Below are 19,715 nucleotides of genomic sequence, written 5' to 3'. Positions count from 1 at the left end.
ATTATCCAGACAGTTCCTGACAGCAGAGGATATAAGTGGCTGATAATTTGGGGCTCATCTGGTCAGGAAGTGTTAGAGTCATTTCCTTCAGCTTGAATTAAAAATACGACTGATCGATCTAATGTGCCTAGGGTAGCTCAGTGCAAGAGAGGCTACAGGGTATGTTCTATGGATATTAAGATTCTGGAGACAGGAGACCTCCCTAACCAGCTGGGTGGCCACGACAGCTTACTTACAATGTGAGGCTCTTGGACTAAGTCATTTCTGGGGTCTAAGAACTCCATTATCTTCAGTTTTTAAATGCCTTTGCTGAAGAGGGTGAGCATCAGAGTAGGGTGATCTAAGTTGAAGAAAGAAGACCCTAGGGGGACAGTAAGATGCGGGTGGAGAAATTCTGCAGGGAGGGTAAGGGAAAGTTGAACATAAACCCTCGTACAGTAATCTGATGCAGTGACAAGGGCTTGGAACTCAATGGAATTATTAACCTTGTCATTTCCACCCCTAGGTAATTCACCAGGCCACTCTCCTTCCATTCCAGATACTGCTTAACAAGGATCTATAATACTTAGCGATGTAAATGTACAATGTTCTCTCTCCTGCGGCTTGGTTGGATTTAATATGTCATGTCAGTCAATGTTCCCTTTGGTGCCTTCAGGGCATGGGATGCTTTATTTCTTTTTGAATTTATAACAGTGCAACGTTTGGTTAGGCGGTGCAGGGTGTTCATAAAACCTGGGGGTGGGAGTGGGAAGGAGTAAGAGAAATGGAATTTATTTATTGAACACCTACTATGTGCCACGTATATGCTAAGCACTTTAGGTATATTTTATTTCATCTTCAAAATAACCTCAAGAAACGCCATTTATCATGTTCGTAGATAAAGAAATTGAATTCAGATGGTTAGGTGGCCTGCTCAAGGTCACAAAAACCAGGTTGAAATTTATACTGCTTCATGTAACCCGTTCCCCAAAGTTGGAAATTGAGGCTCAGGGCATCGATTCAAGCAGCCTGTATCTATAGATGGTGGAGTCCCTAATCTTCCCCCATTGGGCTTCACTGCTGCAGGAAGGTCCCTGGTGCTGAGTGGCCTGGACTGCACCTCTCTGGAGGATGCACTGTCACATCAGTATTTGCATACTTGCCCCTGACCTTGCTAGATTATAATTTGTGGCAGCAAAGTATCTCCCTTGCTTCCTTTCCCCTTTGGGCTGCGGAACTGAGGGGTTGGTAGAAGTCCTCTCCGACAGGGTTGGGAGTTTGCAGACGGCCCCTGAGAGGCTGGGGCGTTCCGAATTGGCTGAGCGCTCCGCGGGGAGGGCGGGGAGTTTGCCGAACGTCCCTGGCCGGAATCCCTGCCTTAGAGAGCTGCGAGCTCGGAAGCTAGGGGGAACTTGGAGGGGTCCGTAAGGGAGGGAAGGAAGAAATTGCAGACAGACCCCCAGCCCTGGTCGGCTGAGCCCCGGAGGAACGTCTCTGCAGTGTCCAGGCCGACTGTGGACGCGCCGCGCGCGGCCCCGCCAGGGCTGAGAGTTTGCAGACTGTCCCTGCCGCGGCCCGCTCGGCGGCGGCCCTGCGGCTCCCGCGGCTGCCGCGGCGGCCCCGGGCGCGATCCAGCCCAGGTAGCCGCGCCGCAGGCTCGGGGCGCCGCGACCCCGTGCCCCGCCGCGCCTTGGGCTTCCCCGGGGACAGCGGCTGGCAGGCACTCCCGGCTGCTGCTACTGCTCAAACAAGGAGGTGAGAGCTAGTGGGTCGGGGCGATCGTGTCGAAGCTCTCCATCTCCGCGGGGAGATGAACGTAGAAGGGACCGCGGAGGGCGCGGGGAGCTGCGCGCGGGGGTGGGGGAAGAGTCTGCACCGTGGGTTACGCGTCTGGGGTCTTCCGCCCCCCGCTACCCGCCGCCAGCCTGGGTGCCCTGGCCGGGTTGAGAGACCCGGGAGTGCGGCCGGGGATACGCCTTGAGGCGCCCACCTGCCCGGGGCAACCGCTTCCCTGGGGAGACTGCAGGACTCCATGGCCCTTGGGAAGTGGGGGTTGTGGGCTTTTCAAGGGACTGTCCGGAGAAGGCTTTAGTTGCGCGGACTGGAGGCGAGCGGCCAGGGATGGTAGATGGGCGCTCGGACCGCGGAGGAGCCTGGTGGGGTCACGCTGAGGGTGTGGGCCGGGCTGGGCTCCCCGGGACCTGGGAGCGCAGGGCGGGCTCAGCCACCGGCCGCTGGGGAGTAAAAGAAGGAAGGCTGGCTCCTGGATCCTGGGAGAGAGAGATGTGGGGGGCGGGTGCTCTGGTTCAGGGGACCAGGGAAGCCTGGGGGTGCCCCCCACCATTAAGGGACCTTCGCGGGCCGCGGATCCCGCCCGCGCGCTCCGGAGGCTGCCTGGCCGGAGAGGCTGCGGGGAGCGCAGAGCCCACACCCGCTCACACAATCCCCGAGAGCATGCTCAGTGCAGCCCTGGGAACTTCCTGCCTAGTCGCGAGCCGCCCAGGCCCCCTCCCGGCCCCCCTCCCGGCCCCCCTCCCGGCCCGCGGCTGCCAAACTTGGGGGCGCGGCGCGCGCCAGTGGTCCTTTCGCCTCCTCGTCTTTGCCCGGCTCCCGGCGTTGCTCCCGTCGGTCGTCCCTGCGGCTGAGAACGGGGGCGTGAATGTCGCCCCCAGCTTCCCGAGGCCAGGTCCGAGGCCGGGTGGCCAGAGGCATGGCGGTGAGGCCGCCTGATGTAAGGACCCGCTCGGGATGCGCTCGCCGCGCGCGCGGACCAGGCGCGGTGAGCAGACTGGATGGAAGGGGGTGTGTGAGCCCGGGGACGTTCGCGCGCACACACTTGCTGTCACACACAAAGCCGTGGTTTCGTAGCTGCCGCGCGGAAGAGAAAAGAGGTGGCGCTTGCATTGTCCGGCGGCGTTTGGAGCGCAGACAGGGTGCCGGGCGCTTGCGGGCTGAGGTAACCTGGCGATGCAGAGGGTTTTCAGAGATGCCCCAGTCGAGGTCTGGGGCCCGGTACTCCTGTCGCTGACTGCCAGGCCCGGCCCAGGGCGGACGCCTCCGTCTGCACCCAGCCCTGACGGCCCAGTTAGGAACGGCTGGGCACTTTGGAAGCGGTGAAATTGGGGAGGGGAAGGCTGAGGTTTGTGCGGGGTTCCCCAGGGAATGACAGCACTGCACCTGTAAACAACTCGGATCCGAGTATTAGAGGTGGAATCTCATTCTAAAGAGGGGCGGGTGGGAAGCCGGTGCGCCCCGCCTCCGTTCGTTGCCAGGACCTGAGCGACTCCGTGGGTTTTTATTCCGAGAGACACACCCACCACCCCTCACCTCCCCCTTCCACCCCGCCCTCCAGTTTAGCTACCTACATCCTGATCCTTAACTCGGATTAGAAGTTCTTCGATTTTGATTGGAGAAAATCACCAAAATGTTTTTCACGGACGGGTAAACCATCCCAGGTGTTTCTTAATAAATGAACTTTCATTCCTCCCGCCTACCCCTACCCCCCCCCCCCCCCCCCCCCCCCCCCACACACACACAGCCTAAATTCTTCTCGTTCTTATTGTTCAGGGCTGAGATAGGAAACCCTTAAATTTGGTTAGCTCTGTTAGGATTAGAGCAAAGCTCCGCTTTCTAGACTTTCTTCAGTTACCAACTCGAAATCCATGTAGTCAACTTGAAGTAGAGAGACCCTGAGAAGAGGTGATGGCAGTGGCAGAAGAGGGTGACCTTTTGCCTCTTTTAGGGACGGTGTGGGGAGGAGAAGAGAAGAAGGACCCTGCTCTGCCGGACCCCTGACTGGCAGACCTGGGTTTCTGGATAGAGGTTTGGTCTTTATTGTTTTCATCCCCTCCTTGGTTCCAGCCCACCTTCTGGGAGGCTTGTGACTGGAGTCACCGGGAAAGGAGCCTACTGTACCAGTTTGGGACTTTGCAGGGTTCGAGCCTACACAAGCGGCTGCAGGTTAGTTTGAAGGCGCCCGCAGTGGCAGGCAGGCGGGCTGAGTGGCTCTGCTCAGATCGCCAGTTGCATCTGTGTTCCAGCAGCTCAAGCGTCTCTGAGTTGCCTCAGCTGCGTGCATCTCAAGTGCTTTGTGTTTGGAACTGTGAATATAGTACTCATGTATATATATTCACACATCCGTACATGCGTTTTCATAAAGAAGCGTGTACACGTGTGTGTGCGTATGCAGTGTTCTCTGGTAGCAGCTTGGGGCTGGAAGGGACCTTAGGAAATCATAGGAATTCAAATTTGCTCCCTTCCTGTTCCGTTTTCTCAGTTTAAACATAACCAACCAGCCTTTGCCCAGTTGGCCTCCAAAAGCATTGCAGTGCCAGAATCCCCAGTGATCCTAGCCCAGGGAGTGTCTTTGATTCCTCTGCTGTGAAGTGAGCCTCTTAATACTCCATGTGGCTTTAAGTCATTGCAGAGACTTAATTCTCTAAGTCATTGCAGAGTCACTCTCAGGTTGATTTTGGCAGGGGACAGATGGTGACCACTGTCCCCTGCAGAGCTATCTGGAAACTTGCCGGGAGCATTCATCAGTAAGACCTTGTTTGGGAAGTTCTTGTCCTTTTGCATTCTGGTCCTCCAGGCAGGTAGTTGCTCTCCTCCTTCCCTAGAGGCCTAAAGAGCAGAGGGGATTCATTCTTTTCTCCTCCTCGTGTGTCTTTGGCCTCCTAGCTGTAGGAGGGTGGAGTGGCTGTTGAGGGTGGTGTTCTGCACTGATGTTACCACAGGAGGTCTTGGAAAAGTTGGTCCTGTGGGGGATATGATCTCTGGGGGTTTGTTAGGGGAGATGTCAAATGTTGGGGAAGGGTTTGGTGTCAGGTGAACTGTTAACAGATGGTTTTGGCTGAAGGAAGATGCGTGTGTTTCAGAATCTAGGTACTTTAAGAAAAAGAGAGGTAATACCTTTATATTTGGGAGAGAGTGCCAGGTGGGTGACAGTTGAGAGGCTTATGTGAGAAATAAATTTGGTACTCGCCAGGGCACGTTTTACTAGGCTGCCTTTAAAGTTCAGAATTGCTTTGAAGTACAGAGTCACTCTTAATGGCTGGAAGATGGTTAAACTTAAAAAAAATTTTTTTTCTTTAAATCAGAATATGGTTGATTTACAGTGCTATATCAATTTCTGCTGTATAGCAAAATGACTCAGGCATATCCATATATACCTTCTTTTCTATATTCTTTTCCATTATGGTTTATTCCACGATATTGAATAGATGGCTGAACTTTAAGATTTCTGTTTGAAATTGAGTTATGGTCTCCCCAACCCCATCTTCTTAAAGTTGCTAGTCTAAGCCATGCCCCTGAACAGTCAACACGAAAAGTTTGAGCATAGCTGTGACCTCAGTGCCAGCTGTGGGTTTTCCACTGAGTGTTTATCAGGCAGCCACTTTGAGCCGGGTTTGGTGGGTGCTGGTGCTGGGTATGAAGACGTCCTCCTGCAAAATTATCTTCTCACTTTTAATGCATCTGACCTTCTCTTTCCCTGTGTTAAGGCAAACTAATAGCCCTTGGAAAGTTGCCACGATGGGTCCCAGGAGCCTTAGTCCTATAACAGTGTTCTCAGCTGGAAGAGCTGGGACTTGATCTGTTTGCCCACTTTCTTTGTTTGTGTGTGTGTGTTCAGTCATGTTGGACTCTGCAACCCCATGGACTGTAGCCCACCATGTTCCTCTATCCATGGGATTTCCTAGGCAAGAAGACTGGAGTGGGTTGCCATTTCCTCCTCATTTTTTTCTTTTGTTTTTCATTACCACAGTTAAGTCTATCCTTCCCTGACTTTGTCATATCTGGAAAGCTGTACGTGTGCATGAGAAAGGTCATAGGAATCTTTTTTTTCTTCAGAATCCCACAGTTTTCTTGTTTGAGCACCTAGCCTTCAGGAAACAGGACAGGGGCCTTTCTGTCAGGGCCTTTGTCCAGCCTCAAAAGTCTGGACAGGCAGGGGGGTTAAGCTGTTGTGGCTGGGCTTGTGGGGGGCAGTTCTCCCTTTAAACGGGCACCCCCACTGCCATGCCTGTGTTAATGCCTGCTGGACCTGGGCCCCAGCTGGGGCAGCACCCTAGGATGGCTAAGGAGTATTGATCCCACCTTGTCGCCTATGAACTCAGCAGCCAGATGTATCCAAATACTTCCTTATCTGCAAGAGTTAAGTACTGGTGTTTGCAATTGATTTACTTTGTTTAAAAATGTCATCACTTCAAGGTTATCCATAGAAGAATAACAGCCTCCCTGATTTTGCATCCCTCTCTCATGGGGAAAGGAGGGGTTGCGGGTTGGTGCTGGTCCTTGAAGTAAGGTATACTGTCCAGCGGCTCCTGCCTAAGCCCCGCCCACTCAGTCCTGCTCGAGCTCCATTCCCTAGTGTTGCATTCTCAACCCAGGTGGCCTAGTCCTAGTGTGCTGGTAAGATGCCTTTTTTTTTTTTTTAATAATATCCCACATGGAACAGTCTTCCAGTATAATAGTTGTGGATGTCGTTCATGTCTCTGTCCACCCATGAGAGTGTGTTCTGTTGGTGATCAGCAAAGATTGTATAGTTCAGTTGAGTCGCTCAGTCATATCCGACCCCATGGACTGCAGCATGGCAGGCCTCCCTGTCCATCGCCAGCTCCTGGAGTTTACTCAAACTCACGTCCATCGAGTTGGTGATGCCATCCAACCATTTCATCCTCTGTCATCCCCTTCTCCTCCTGCCTTCAGTTGTTCTCAGCATCAGGGTCTTTTCAAATGAGTCAGTTCTTTGGATCAGGTGGCCAAAGTATTGGAATTTCAGCTTTAGCATCATCCTTCCAATGAATATTTAGGACTGATTTCCTTTAGGATGGACTGGTTGGATCTCCTTGCATTCCAAGGGACTCTCAAGAGTCTTCTCCAACACCACAGTTCAAAAGCATCAATTCTTTGGCCCTCAGCTTTCTTTAATAGTCCAACTCTCACATCCATACATGACTACTGGAAAAACCATAGCTTTGACTAGGTGGACCTTTGTTGGCAAAGTAATGTCTCTGCTTTTTAATATGCTGTCTAGGTTGGTCATAACTTTTCTTCCAAGAGGTAAGTGTCTTTTAATTTCATGGCTGCAGTCACCATCTGCAGTGATTGTATATCTGGGTGGAAAGATGTCCAGAGTGGGTGGGCGAGAAACTTGGAGAGATGGAGATGAAAAATGTATCTTCTATACTTGACGTGATTGCAAAGGCTTCATTTGTATCTTGTTTAATCCTTGCTACAACACTAAGATGGAGACTATTGTTATTCCCAGTTTATACAGTAGGATGACTGAGGTATTTGGGAGGTTATGAAAGCTGGCCAAGGTCATTCAAGCATCTGGCTGAGGATTTGAACCTGGGTGGTCTAGGTCCAGGGTCCACATTAGCTTAGTTTTAGGCTAGCAAGCTCACCCTGTACTGGCCAGCTCCTTCTTTCCAACGAGGCCAAGAAGAGTCTTAGTCACTTGGGTTGGAAGGGACCTCAAGGAGATCCCCCGGGATCCCTTCTCTTTCTAGCTGCAGTCCTGGAGGTGTAGAGTAGCAGAAGGACCTGCTTGAAGTCTCCCTGCTTGATGGCAGTGGCAAAGCTGGACCTTGGTCCCTTAGGAACATTGATAACAACTGATAGCAGATGTGTGCCTGCTTTGTTTATAGTCATGACCCAGGAAGAGAATGTGATGGTTATTTGACATCTGTCCCTCCCACTCCCAGCACCCTGTGTGCTCACATCCAGTCTCACCCTGCAGTCTGGTGGGGAGCAGGTGTGTGTGGCCCTGTCTTTTGTGCATACCCAAGTAGAAGAATCTGAGCAACTTATATGAGGTGTTCCCTTGCTTATGTCACCTTGTAAGTTTCACATCTTAGGGATATAGTCTGGGAAAGCTTTTACATTTCATTCTTAGATATTCATTCTCTGTCTCTGGATCTCTGTCTCTGTGTCTTAGGGCTCCTGGCTGTGGTTTTTTGTTGTTTGTTTGTTTGTTTGGCTGTGCTGGGTCTTTGTGTCATGTGGGTTTCTCTAGGTGCCCCATGGCATGTGGGATCTTCGTATCCTGACCAAGGATCGAACACTCGTCCCCTGCATTGGGAGGCGGATTCTTAACCACTGGACTACCAGGGAAGTCCCCTGCTTGGTGTTGATTTCCACGCTTTCAGGGCATGGGGTGGGCCAGAGGTAATCTGACAGATGAGTTAGGGCTATGCCCCAGCATTTTCAATGAAAGGCCTGTAAGGATGTTCCCCCAGTGTCTCTGGGACCCTAGATAGAGCTGAAGTCCCACAAAATATTCCTCTGACCACCAAGATTTTCATATTTCATGGAATTTTTCCATCAAGTGTACCATTGAGCACTATTTCTCTTCATTTTATTACTTATATTTGACTGGCCTCATATTAGGGACGTCATTGTTCTCACCTGTTCTTGATTCTGAACTTTTGTGGTTAATAGATAGTCCCTAGCTGTTCATGGTGGAGAAGGCAGTGGCACTCCACTCCAGTACTTTCCTGGAAAATCTCATGGACGGAGGAGCCTGGAAGGCTGCAGTCCATGGGGTCGCTAAGAGTCAGACACGACTGAGTGACTTCACTTTCACTTTTCACTTTCGTACATTGGAGAAGGAAATGGCAACCCACTCCAGTGTTCTTGCCTGGAGAATCCCAGGGGCAGGGAGCTTGGTGGGCTACTGTCTCTGGGGTCGCACAGAGTCGGACACGACTGAAGTAACTTAGCAGCAGCAGTAGCAGCAGCTATTCATGGAGTTTAAAGTCTAGGCCTGGGCAGGGCCCACGCAGAAGAGTTAAGTTCAGTTAAAATAAATATGCAAATGAAGAACACATTAATTCAGCCCATGCGACCGCTTTGGGCTTTAGTTTTTACATTAGAGACTAAGCGGGGATTGAACAAGCTCCAAGGTTCCATTTAGTCCTCAAATTGCTACACATGTGGCAAAGGAGGTGTAGAATAAAGAAATAAAATAGCGGTATTGAACAAAAAGAGATCGAGAAGAAGCTCAAGTTGTTTTTTTCCTTTGCTGGCAGACTCTTTAGTAGACAGTTGAATTGCTCACCTAAGAACTAGCCCTCTACCATCACTGTCTTTTGGGATATGTGTTTTTGTATGTTTAGAAATAAAAGGCTGTGGTCCTTCTCAGCCTAAGAATAACCTGCTTCCCCTAGTGAAGCTATTTTTCCCCTCTTGGGAAGTTGAGATTTAAAGAGCAGAGATGACCAGACTCCCAGAGTTCTCTGGTTCTCCGGCACAGCACCCTCGAGACCCGGCACAGCACCCTCAGGAAAGTGGCTAAGTGTTTATACTGCCACAAGCTGGGCCAGAGTCTGTTTACATACATTCATTATTGCTTCCCTGTGAAACAACTATGTTGAAATAATAGAGACTTTGATAACAATCTCCTTGAAGCTGCTTTTCTTTTTTCCTTTGGCCATCTGTTATTTTCAACTTTAATTTTTTCATTTACTAGTATTTATTCTAATGAGTTTCCCTGGTAGCTCAGCTGGTAAAGAATTTATCTGCAGTGCAGGAGACCCTGGTTCGACTCCTGGGTTGGGAAGATCCCCTGGAGAAGGGATAGGCTGCACACTCCAGTAGTCTTGCCTGGAGAGTCTTCATGGACAGAGGAGCCTGGAGGGCTACAGTCCATGGGTTTGCAAAGAGTCGGAAATGACTGAGCAACTAAGCACATTCCAATAAGAAATGTTCTCAATGACCAGTTCTTTCTTTTACACATCTTGTTTAGGAAAGCACTGTCTATACCTCTTGCTAAATACAATCTTTCTGTTTTCCTTCTTTTTTTCCCTTAGTAGTTGTGTTTGCTATACTTCTCTCACCCCGTCTCCTAGAATTTTTCAGAGCCACCAAGATTAGAGACAGTCCTCAGGGGGGATCTTGGAAGGGAAGGGGCGCTTTTCTCCATCTCCCCAGTAATGTTCATCATATGAGGAGTTGTTGTTGTGTAGTCTCTGTCGTGTCCAACTCTTTTGTGACCCCATGGACTGAGGAATCCTTGGTCTTAACTGAGATCTTTGCAAGCCTAGCTTCCAGCCCCTCTGTCCATCAGAATGGCCTACCTTCCTTAACAGAATTCTCAGCTCCAGTGGCTAAGAATGGTCAGTTTCTCCCTCCTCCCCTTTCTATCATATCTAACTGCTGTGCTTGCTAGATTTAAAGGCAACGTTATGTTGGGCCTCCCTGGTGGCTCAGATGGTAAAGAATCTGCCTGCAGTGCAGGAGACCCAAGTTCAATCCCTGGGTTGGGAAGATCCCCTGGAAAAGGAAATGGCAAACCACTCCAGTATTCCTGCCTGGGAAATCCCATGGACAGAGGAGCCTGGTGGGCTACAGTCCACAGAGTTGCAAAGAGTCAGACATGACTGAGGGACTAACACTTTCACTTTCATGTGGGTACTTTTTCACTGTACTAGATAAGTACAGGCCAATGTAATTTTTTGGGCAAATATTATCAGCTTTCTTCTATATGTCCACCATTCCTTATTTCCTATTCTGATGGGAGCTCCAGAAAGGGAGCGTTCCCTGCCCTCCGCAACCCGGGTTGGTTAAAAAATTGCATCTGGCCCCAACGGTTTCTAAGCAAGGAGCCAAGCTCCATACGCATGACTGGAAGCCCCACTGCCTTGCAGAAGGCCTGACCCCAGAGTCGTGTGATCAGCTGGGCAGCACAGGTAAGCTGCTGCTCAGGCAGGGCAGGTCTCTCTGCAGTTAGCCTGGCTATCCTCGGGCAGGTCACCTCACTGCTCTGTGACTCTGGTTTCTCATCTGTTACGTGAGGCATCTTTTAGCGTCTCCTGCATCTGTGGGATTCTACTAGTCTGACTTCTTGGCTGAGCCCAGCATACTCATCTGCTGTAGACTGTTTAATCTATCAAGGGTATTCTTAAGTGTGTCCCTTTTTTTTTCCCCCCATGCCAGCACCACATGAGGATCTCGGTTCCTTAACTGGGGATTGAACTCTTGCTCCCTGCAATGGAAGCAGGAAGTCTTAATCGCTGGACTGCCAGGGAAGTTCCAAGTGTGTCCCTGATTTTGAGTTCCTCTTTGGCTGTGGCTTGGAGTTCTGTGTTTTAAATCTGTCAGTGGGCTTTGGGTGTACACATTGTTCTCCCTCTTTATGAGCATTATTTGTGGGCTCATGAAGTCTCATAAATTGTGAACTGTGTGTGTGTGTTCATCTCCACATACCACTAGGGCTTCTTACCTTATTGTCATATTATCTACAAACAGAAATGAAAGTGATCAGAGTTGGAACTGCATCCCTGAAACAGCCCTCAGTGAAATGACACCTTTAGAAAGTTTCTGTGGAAGGATTTTTAAAATACGGTTTTTCTCCTAGTACATGCTTGTCAGTTATAACCAGGGAACTTTGGAGACAGTGTGGATAAGCAATGATTTTATTGTACTTCCTTGTAGACTGCAGTAACGTGTTTTCCCTGATAATGAGTTGCTTATTCTGTCATACTGCCTGTTTTAATTGCCCTGATAACCAGAATCAGATGCAGCTCTCCTTTGTCATGCCATGCCTGGTTAGTCCTCTCTGGATTCCATAGTTTCTTCCTCCTGGTTCAGGGGCTCTGAGTCCTGTTTCCTCACTGTCAGCCTCTCTATGAAGATGACAAGATTACATCATCTTTCTGTCACTGCTGTAACAAATAACCACAGACTTGATGGCTTAAAGCAACATAGACTATTTATTATGCTGTGGGTCAGAGGTCAACACGGGTCTCACCGGTTAAAACCAAGGTGTGCACTCCTCCTGGAAGCTGTAGGGGAGAATCCTTTTCCTTGCCTCATTTAGCTTCTAGCGGCTGCTCACATTCACAGGCTTGTGCTTCGTTCCTCCAGCATCAAAACCAGCAGTGTTGGGCTGACTCCTTGTCTCTCTGCCATTGGACTGGGACCACAGCTTGGAAAGATTCCTTGACTGCAGTGGCACCCCACTCAGTACTCTTGCCTGGAGAATCCCATGGACGGAGGCTGGAAATCCCTGGAAGGCTGCAGTCCGTGGGATCGCTAAGAGTTGGGCACGACTGAGTGACTTCACTTTCACTTTTCACTTTCATGCAGTGGAGAAGGAAATGGCAACCCACTCCAGTATTCTTGCCTGGAGAATCCCAGGGACAGAGGAGCCTAGTGGACTGCCATCTGTGGTGTCACACAGTGTCGGATACAGCTGAAGTGACTTAGCAGCAGCAGCAGCAAGGATCTATATGATTAGATTGGGCCCACCCAGATAATTCCAGATAATCTCATTTCAAGGTCTTTAACTTCATCATACCTCTCCTGTTAGGTAGCATATTCACAGGCTCCAGGGTTTAGCATGTGAACATCCTTGGGGCCGTATTCCTGCCTGCCACAGTCCCCAAAACTCTTTGCAAAGAAATGACTTTTTAGTTATTATGTAAAGGAACTGTTCTTTTCTGTTAAGAAACTTTACTTCCCAGGAAATTTGCCTATTTCCTTGTTCCTCATCTTTTTGAATATACTTAGCTATTCACAAACATACAGTGTCTAAGGTTTGAGTTCTGAGATAACCAGACACTGACCTACACATGTTCTGTGTTCCAGCTCATGTTATGTTAGTAGTTGCTGTGATGAGGAAACTGAGGTTCAAAGGAGACTTGCCCAGGGTCAGGTAGCCAAAAGTGGCAGAGCCAGGCTGTGAAAGTGGATCTCATTGATTCCAAAGCCTGTGTTCTTTTCACTCTGCCTTCCTGCCTTAGGAGTGATAATGGAAAACCAGAATGAGAAATGATAATGGGAAAACTAAAATAATGTAAAATCTCTGTTTCTGCCAAGGTGGTGACAAACAGTAATAATGTCTGCGGCAGAGTGATTACTCTAATGGCCCCGATTAATGGCCTCCTTCTTTGTGTCCACACTCTTTGCGTTGTAACTTACTAGTCCCCATCCCTCTCCCCTACTACTGGCCTCATGACTACTTTGGCCCCTGGGATGTTAGCTGATGCCATAAACAGAGTTTAAGAGCCTACGCATTTCTATTGCCTTTTGCACAGCTAGGCGAGCTCAGTCAGATCCCTGCCGCCCCCACGAAAGCATGCCCAGGCTAGTCTAAGGGAGGGACTGAGAGATGCAGGGGAATGAGCCAAATTGTTTCAGCTGAGGCCTTTCTGGACTAGCTGGCTCCCAAGTGAATGACCAGCTGCTCGAAGTCTCCTGAGCTTATCTTGCCAAGATCTGTCCCTAGGTCATCAGAACCAGCTAGCTGACGTGTAGAGTTGCAGAAAGCATTGATGATTATTTTAAGCCAGAGTCCTGGGGAAGTGTGTTATGCAGCTCTTGCTAACTGATATACAGTTTCTATCGGATGTTTGCAGAGCGTAGAAGTGATTTTAATGTCCTTTTGAAGACCATTTTGGACTGCTTGTAACTAATTCATATTCTTTTTTCAAAATTTTAATAAATTAAAAAAATATTTTTAAGATTATATGTTAGGCTCAAGAACTTGCCCATTATTTCTACCCTTTTTTCTTTGCTTTTTTTGGGGGAGGGGGGAACATGAAAGTCTTTAAACTCTTACCAGTTTCATTCAGAAGCAGACTTGTGTTTTTCTTTTCAGATTCTTCTATCATTTCTAATATGGTGGCTTTTGACCCTCAATCTACAGTAAGAAATTCATATTTACTAAAAGCTCACATATACAGGTGTGTGTGTTGTTCAGTTGCCAGGTAGTGTCCGACTCTTTGCGACCCCATGAACTACAGCACACCAGGCTTCCCTGTCCTTCACTAGCTCCCAGAGTTTGCTCAAACTTGTGTCCATCGAGTCAGTGATGTCATCCAACCATCTCATCCTCTGCCACCCCCTTCTTCTATTGCCTTCAGTCTTCCCCAGCATCAGGGTCTCTTAAAGTTAGTTGGCTCTTCACATCACATAGCCAAAGTACTGGAGCTTCAGCTTCAGCATCAGTCCTTCCAATGAATATTCAGGACTGATTTCCTTTAGGATTGATTGGTTTGATCTCCTTGCATTCTAAGGGACTCAGGAATCTTCTTCAACACTACAGTTTGAAATGTGTAGCAGCAAGAAAAGTTTCATGAGACAGTAACTACTCTCTGTCCTCATGGCCTCTGATATATCCTACTATATTTTATTTGTTTAAAAAATGCTGGTCAGGAGTCAGCACTGTGGCCTGCAGCCCATTTTGTAAATAAGGTCTGGTTGGAACACAGTCAATTCCCTTTGTTCATGGTTTGTTTATGGCTGCTTTCAAGCTGCAGTGACAGAGTCAAGAAGTTGTAACAGAGGTTATCTGGCCTTCAAAGCCTAAGGTATTACACTTCGGCTCTTGAAGACAAAGTTTTCTGACCCCCTGTTCCGAATTGGTTTCATAACCCATGGCTAACTTGTGATCCTCCATTTAGAAGACACACTGTTTAAGGGACCTTTAGCTCTCCCCATAATGCATCTGGAAGTTACACTAAACAAATCCAGCAGATGTGAAAACGAACCCTTTTCCTGTGTCACACACACGCTCTCTGGATTATTCACTTAGATTCAACAGTTAAGTTTTTGCTATTAATATTTAACGTTATACCTGATTGACTTATATAGGAAACTTTTAAAGGGTTTTGAAAATGTTTCATTATAAGCATGCTCCCCTCTTTCTAATTTAAATGAGGCTTTCTTGTGGAAAGTAGCTGGAATTAAAATGGACACAAATTCTATTCAAGTGCTAGTTATTTATTCATTAGACTCCAGCAGTGCCTCTTTTTGTGATATAATGGAGTCCATTAGTGGGAAAAGGTTGGAAAACAGTCACCCTGGGTTCTTTCAGAACACATGTGGCACCTAGTCTTTACTGTCACATTTCTGAATTAGTATTGTTTTTGAGCATAATAAAATTTAGAGACATCAAATCATGGACTTATAGAACTGAAAAGACTTTGGGAAAATATATATATACATATTTTACTGAGAAATTTGTCGTTGTTCAGTTGCTCAGTCGTGTCCAACTCTTTGCCACACCATGGACTACAGCACACCAGACCTTCCTGTCCATCACCATCCCCTGGAACTTGCTTAAACTCATGTCCATTGAGTCGGTGATGCCATCCAACCATCTCATCCTCTGCTGTCCCCTTCTCCTCCTGCCTTCAATCTTTCCCAGCATCAGGATCTTTTCCAATGAGTCAGTTCTTTGCATCAGTTGGCCATAGTATTGGAACTTCAACTTTAGCATCAGTCCTTCCAATGAATATTCAGGACTGATTTCCTTTAGGATTGACTGGTTTGATCTCCTTGCAGTCCAAGTGACTCTCAAGAGTTTTCTCCAACACCGCAGTTTAAAAGCATCAATTCTTCAACGTTCAACTCTCATCCATACATGGCTACTGGAAGAACCATAGCTTTGACTATATGGACCTTTGCTGGCAAAATAACGTCTCTGCTTTTTAATATGCTGTCTAGGTTGGTTATAGCTTTTCTTTCAAGGAGCAAGTTGGTACAGCTCCAAGTCTAAACCACACCCCTGTTCTCAGATAACTCATGAATATTTCTTCCACCCTTTCCAAATCCTTTTACCTCCACCTTCCTATATATTCAGTGTCTCTGGCCAAATTGGGTTAAATTGACTTCTGAACTGAGTTCCTGCTTCTCTACTTTTTGACCATTGAAGCAGCAATGACTTTATTATTGGCTATATAAACCTGACTAAAAAAAAAAGAACCTAGGCTGAGACAAGGGGCCTCTGCCTAGGTTAAGACCCCAGCCCAGGTCTGGTTGACCAGTTTGGTTACAAGGTGATCTTGGATGCAAAACCTATTTGTTACCTGAACCTAGAGACCTAGCTTACACATAAGGAGTATTTTGCATGTTTCGAATAAATGTTGACTTTTCCAGTCTGTGAAGAAAGATTGTGGTTTGTTTTACTGGGAAATTTACCATGAAGAAAATCATGTGGCATCACCACATCACCTGTTAGTCAGCACTTTTAGCTCACCTGGTTTTTGACACAAGCATCTAACGACTTCTTAAGCCTTCTAGCTTGGTTTTGTCCAACTAATTGCATACTGAAATACAGGTTTAGTTTGTTATAAATTATTTTCCTTTTAGTCTCATTTATACTACTATTAAAGCAGTAAATACATATGTCTGAAAATGTATTCAGGAAGTTTATCTAAGAATTGATTTCAGGAAGTAAAGAGGTGGAAGTTTGCTGTAAGCCTTGAGCTTTGGGGCTTATAGAGTTTATAACACAGCACTAGGTCAAGTGATCTGGAAAGAAATTCCCCTCTACCTAGGAGTCAACTGAATTGAATAACTTTGTTTCTCCACATTTGAAACAATTTATTTTTAATTGGAAGGTAATTGCTTCACAATGTTGTATTGGTTTTTGCCGTACAACAACGTGTTGCTGCTGCTGCTGCTGCTGCTAAGTCCCTTCAGTTGTGTCCGACTCTGTGCAGCCCCAGAGATGGCAGCCCACTAGGCTCCCCCATCCCTGTCCCTGGGATTCTCCAGGCAAGAACACTGGAGTGGGTTGCCATTTCCTTCTCCAATGCATGAAAGCGAAAAGTGAAAGTGAAGTTGCTCAGTCGTGTCCGACCCTCAGCTACCCCATGGACTGCAGCCTACCAGGCTCCTCCGTCCATGGGATTTTCCAGGCAAGAGTACTGGAGTGGGTTGCCATTGCCTTCTCCCACAACAATGTGTTAAATAACCCTTAACACATAGCTGACAGAGAAAAAAAGAACAAGGATGTTGGCCCCACCCTGCTCCTTCTGAGAGACTGTCCTTGGTGTAGATCCTCCCCTCCCCTCCCTTATAGGTGGCTGAGGCTGCTGCTGGATTCAGGTTCTAATGTAGATTTCAGTGATTCTGGAAGAGCCTGAAGAGTAGGGGATGAAATGAAATTATCACCTGAGTTTTCATGTGAACTACTGCAGACCTTTTTGCAAGAGATTCAAGGGGATCTGTGAGCTTGCATGGAAAAATATTACACCTTGATTTTCACACACTTTTGACCAAAACTGAGCAACCCCTTAACTTCTGGATATTGGTCATGACCCACAGTAATATTGGCATTGTTTGCAACTTTTTCACCAGTAGAAGTTTGATATTTTTGTATCACATTTTAGGTATCTAACAGATAACCTTGAAATGTCATGCTCATTATGACTTAGAAATTACAGTGGTTATAACATGCTGCTGCTGCTGCTGCTGCTAAGTCACTTCAGTCGTGTCTGACTCTGTGCGACCCCAGAGACAGCAGCCCACCAGGCTCCCCCATCCCTGGGATTCTCCAGGCAAGAACACTGGAGTGGGTTGCCATTTCCTTCTCCAACGCATGAAAGTGAAAAGTGAAAGTGAAGTCACTCAGTCGTGTCCAACCCTCAGTGACCCCATGGACTGCAGCCTTCTAGGCTCCTCTGCCCATGGGATTTTCCAGGCAAGAGTACTGGAGTGGGGTGCCATTGCCCTCTATGTATTAACAAAGAAGCAAATGTGTTACTATGTTACAATTTTAAAAGTTTTCTCTAATTCTATGAATTTTATGCATTTAAAGCATTTGGAGGAGTACCCCCTCATCAACCTATGTAGGTCTGGGTGGTACAGAAATTGTGTAGTAGAACTGGGGAGTCCCCGAGATGCTACAGCCCCACACTCTGCTTTGTCTCTTGCTTTCACTGGGGAGTTGACTACCTCCTGACTCAGCCTTTCCCCAAGACAGCCAGGTTATGGGTGTGTAGGGGGCATGGACTTTTCTCCAGTTGGCTTTTTCTTCCTAGACCTGGTCAAAGAACGGTTCTTGGTTTGCCCTTGGCTCATTCTCTTATCAGACACGAGGAGGCAAGATTGTCCGAACAGTCTTCAGGGAAGGCTTGCATTGATCAGTACAAGGTACTGATGAATTTAAAGCCAAATGTATCTGGAACAGAAGTGTGATTTCTGGTTGAGCTTTTCAAGTGGAGAAAAACCATAGACATCCTGCAGGAAAGTTCCCTGTGTATAGCCGAACTTCTGTTTTCCTCTTTGTGTGTTTCAGAGTTTAGGAATCACAGGACTCTAAGAAGTAGCCCATTGCTCAAGAAATAGATCATTCAGTTGGCTGCCTTGGTGTTTTCCTAATTTGTGGGGAAAGGACCATTTCCCAGCTAGTAGGGTTTGGGGTGGAGGTAGACAGCTTCATAAGGGGTGTCCTTTGTCCTGGGTGCTACCTTGCTGCCCAGCTTGTCCGCCCTAGAGGGTGCCGTGCCCCAGCTGTAACTGGATTTCTGGGAATGGCCTAAGTCTTTTTCTGTTACTAGAAACTTCTGTGGGGAGGAACTGTCTTGACCTCAGAATAGCCTGCTGTTGTTCCTCGATGTCCTCCAGACGCAGTTACTGCTGTGCTGCTATGTACATCTTTTTTGTCGCACAGCTTCTATATTTAGTTAGAGCCTGAAAATGCTGAAAATTTCCTCTCTAGTTCTTTAGAAGTTAAGCGCAAGAGGGATCTTTACGCGTGCAATACTAATAATACCTTGAGCAACCATATTACCTAATAATGGGAATTGCATTTGTTCATTTTGTGTTTCAGAAAATATTATGATTTAAGATTGGAATCGAATAGTTTCAAATGTTGCGCCTTCACAAAGGCATGTTACAGCTGGGGCATAGCACCTTCTAGGGCGGACTCACTGAATGGCAAGGTAGCACCCAGGACAAAGGGCACCCCTTATGAAGTTGTCAGCCTTCACCCCAAACCCTACTTGCTGGGAAATGGTCCTTCCCCCATAAATTAGGAAAGCACCCCGGCAGCCAGTTAATTGTATGACCTATTTCTTGGGCAATGGACTACTTCTTTGGGTTTACTTGGTGATCATATTTCTCATTGAGTCAAAACCACTACCTTGAAGTAAGATCAGCCCCATTACAAGATCTTATTCCTGCTCATGTGAACATAGGTGTCTTTAACAAGCTGTCAGTGAAGTGATAGCATTTTTCTTTCTCTTTGTAAAAAGGGAACAACACATGCTTCCTGAACTGATGATGCAATTACAGATGCAAGTGTAAGATTGTGGGCTTAATTTTTAAAGTGAGATATGTTGGATCCTTTTATTGAGAAACTATCCTATCATTGGATTGGTAAGTTTTTTTGGTTCGAGAAAGCAAGAAATTCACCGAGCTCATTGGCTGAGGGATGCGGCTTTCACTCAGTTAAAAGGATCTCTTATCCCTCCCCTGTTCCTGTTTTGAGCCACAAGCACTTGGCTTACTTTTCACAGAGGTTTGGTTTGGGGGTAATTTTGGTCTTAATCCTACCTTTGTGCAGAGATTAAATGAAGTCCTGAAGATCTAGAGAATAGGGGCTAAAATCTCCATAAGTGATTCACCTGCTGGTCAGAGATGGCAGAATTGATTGCATGGCTGCTGGACACAGATGCCATTTCCATTTTATAGATATCGTCACAATGAAAAATGGAAAATGCAGGTCCTGTCTTCAAACTGATCATCTAAAGGTGAAGATCTCACAGAGTAACGCCTTTTCCAGAAGGTGGACCTCTTGAGCACATAACTAGTGTTTGCAGGAATACTGGGCCCTCCTGGGAACCAAGCCTTGAGGACACTGTCTAATTTCATGCTCATGACAGCCTTGTAAATTAGAATCTTTTGTTTTCATTGAACAAATGTGAAACCAAAGTATGGGAAAGTTAAATGTTCTGTCTTGAGTGACTCACATAACTATAAAGGTGATCTTATAATTT

General features: G+C 47.2%; 1 protein-coding gene across 14 annotated transcripts in view; it reads left to right on the top strand.

Annotated features, from left to right (window-relative positions):
- Nucleotides 1-1,359: 1,359 nt before the first annotated feature.
- The window catches only part of MGAT5 (alpha-1,6-mannosylglycoprotein 6-beta-N-acetylglucosaminyltransferase), a 402,590-nt gene continuing 384,234 nt past the window's right edge, over nucleotides 1,360-19,715 (top strand). For all 14 annotated transcript variants that reach the window (XM_060410110.1, XM_060410112.1, XM_060410105.1 and 11 more), the window contains exon 1: nucleotides 1,360-1,734. The gene's annotated coding sequence lies outside the window, so the exon portion shown is untranslated. The remainder of the gene's footprint in view (nucleotides 1,735-19,715) is intronic.

The sequence above is a fragment of the Ovis aries genome, chromosome 2 (genome assembly GCF_016772045.2).
Source record: "Ovis aries strain OAR_USU_Benz2616 breed Rambouillet chromosome 2, ARS-UI_Ramb_v3.0, whole genome shotgun sequence".
In the NCBI taxonomy this organism is placed as follows: domain Eukaryota; kingdom Metazoa; phylum Chordata; class Mammalia; order Artiodactyla; family Bovidae; genus Ovis; species Ovis aries.
Note: the sequence above shows the minus strand (reverse complement) of the source record. Positions and strands in the feature narration are given on the sequence as shown.